The following is a 2,500-nucleotide window of genomic DNA, read 5'->3' as shown; positions in this document are numbered from 1 at the left end:
TGTATTGTTCATCGGTGTTCACTGTGTTCCTGTGGTTCATGTGTATTGTTCACCAGTGTTCACTGTGTTCCTGTGGTTCATGTGTATTGTTCATCGGTGTTCACTGTGTTCCTGTGGTTCATGTGTATTGTTCATCGGTGTTCACTGTGTTCCTGTGGTTCATGTGTATTGTTCACCGGTGTTCACTGTGTTCCTGTGGTTCATGTGTATTGTTCACCGGTGTTCACTGTGTTCCGGTGGTTCATGTGTATTGTTCACCGGTGTTCACTGTGTTCCTGTGGTTCATGTGTATTGCTCACCGGTGTTCACTGTGTTCCTGTGGTTCATGTGTATTGTTCACCAGTGTTCACTGTGTTCCTGTGGTTCATGTGTATTGTTCACCGGTGTTCACTGTGTTCCTGTGGTTCATGTGTATTCACCGGTGTTCACTGTGTTCCTGTGGTTCATGTGTATTGTTCATCGGTGTTCACTGTGTTCCTGTGGTTCATGTGTATTGTTCACCAGTGTTCACTGTGTTCCTGTGGTTCATGTGTATTGTTCATCGGTGTTCACTGTGTTCCTGTGGTTCATGTGTATTGTTCATCGGTGTTCACTGTGTTCCTGTGGTTCATGTGTATTGTTCACCGGTGTTCACTGTGTTCCTGTGGTTCATGTGTATTGTTCACCGGTGTTCACTGTGTTCCTGTGGTTCATGTGTACTGTTCACCGGTGTTCACTGTGTTCCTGTGGTTCATGTGTACTGTTCACCGGTGCTAATTACGCTTTTGTGTTTGGGATGAACACATATGTTGAATTAAAGCAACGTTGGAAAGTACAATAGCGATGCCAGGCTGGAAGTGTGAACTCTGGCGGCGGCTCGGTGCTCTCCTTCACCAGTCTCTCACCTCCAGGTACTCACACACCTTGCTTCACCCTTGCTTCAACGTCGTTTCACTCTCACTTGAACGTCGCTTCACTGTAGATGAATCGTTCAGAGAACCGACACGTTGATAAATTAGACACATGTGCAACTCTTGGGTATCTTTATTGAGGAAACGTTTCGCCACACAGTGGCTTCATCAGTCCATACATAGGAGAAACTTGAAGAATAGGAGGAGAATGAGGTAATCAGTCCCTCAACCTTGAGTCGATGTGGTTAGTCCATCAATCAAGATTGATGGACTTGTCACCCCCACTACAGTAAACAGGTTTTTAGGTAATTAGGAAAGGGCCTAAAGATGGTTGTATTTGGGTACTGGGACAGTCACTCAGGTCAGAACAGCCATTTCACTCTCCACAGGGAGAGTGAAATATTAATTTTTGATACAGGGACTGTCACTCGGGTCAGGGTAATATTAACTTTAAAGCAAAGACAACTTCTGCCATTTGTCTTTCAAATAATATATATTATTTGTGTGTCTCAAATAATGGAGCAAAACTTTTACCCTGAGTTTTAACTCGTTATATATATTGTCAGAGTAAGCCGCGCAGCACAACCTCGGTATCTTATGTAGCACTTCAGGGCATTATATACTGCTGGGCGCCATATACTACTCGAAGCTATACTGCTACGAATACAGGTGTAGTCTAGTGACCTGCACACCTGGTTGTAGCAGGATAACCAAGGTAGAAAAGAGCAAAAGGAAGCAGAGTAAATACTTGTATTTCCTTCACCAAACAATGGAATAACAATGGACCCAAAACTGAGTCTTGTGGAACGCCACTAGTGACCAGGTCCACCAATATATCTTGAAGAGATATATTAAAAAGGTTAGTTAATGGTTCACTAGTAAGTACAATACATACAGAGGATATGTATAGAAAGGCAAATTGTATGAAAGAGACACCGTGAGAACCGCCTTCGACCTGACTTGGAGGTAAGTCTGCCAAAGGTGATTGACGAGTGTACCATATCACTTCACAACTTTGGCGGGCTTCCTTGTCATTGGCTGGTTGAACCAAGGTACTAGCATTACACCCTTAGCACCTGGTTCGCTGGTCGGGAGGGAATGCCTATATGCGTGTGTGACATACGCCGAATAAATTGTAACATACTTTTAGCATGCAATATATACGCTATACACCGATGGACTCCGTTCACTGGTGATCGCGAAACACTGTCACACTCCGGTACATAAGACCTCATCTGCCTATCAATGCTCCAGAGAAGAAATGTTTACGACTTACCGAGGTGTGTGTGTGTGTGTTTGTGTACCTGAGCAGAGAATCAATACTGGTATTTGCATATTCATATAGACATTAAACCTCATTAAAGCAGCGAACATAATCCCGGGCGCAGCCACCCCCCCGGGACATAAACATCCCGCGATACCTATTTACTCAGGTTAATGAGGGAGGATGATAGGGAGGCAGGTGCATAGCTCCCCTGTAATTATTCTGGGGTGCCAGTATCTCACCTGGCTTCATGACCGGCATTAGCATATGCCTCCACTCCCCTCGCTCACTGCAACCTCTAACCTGGAGAGAGAAGGGAAGAGAGGAAATGATAGTTAAAGAAGAA

The 2,500-nt window shown here is 44.5% G+C and overlaps 1 protein-coding gene across 1 annotated transcript in view; it reads left to right on the top strand.

Moving 5' to 3' along the window:
- LOC128689850 (carbonic anhydrase-related protein 10-like) overlaps positions 1-2,500 on the top strand; it is a 284,325-nt gene that overhangs the window by 141,260 nt on the left and 140,565 nt on the right. The window lies entirely within an intron of this gene.

This window comes from Cherax quadricarinatus, chromosome 22, assembly GCF_038502225.1.
Source record: "Cherax quadricarinatus isolate ZL_2023a chromosome 22, ASM3850222v1, whole genome shotgun sequence".
In the NCBI taxonomy this organism is placed as follows: Eukaryota; Metazoa; Arthropoda; class Malacostraca; order Decapoda; family Parastacidae; genus Cherax; species Cherax quadricarinatus.
The sequence above is the reverse complement of the archived record's forward strand: the minus strand, read 5'-3'. Positions and strand labels throughout refer to the sequence as shown.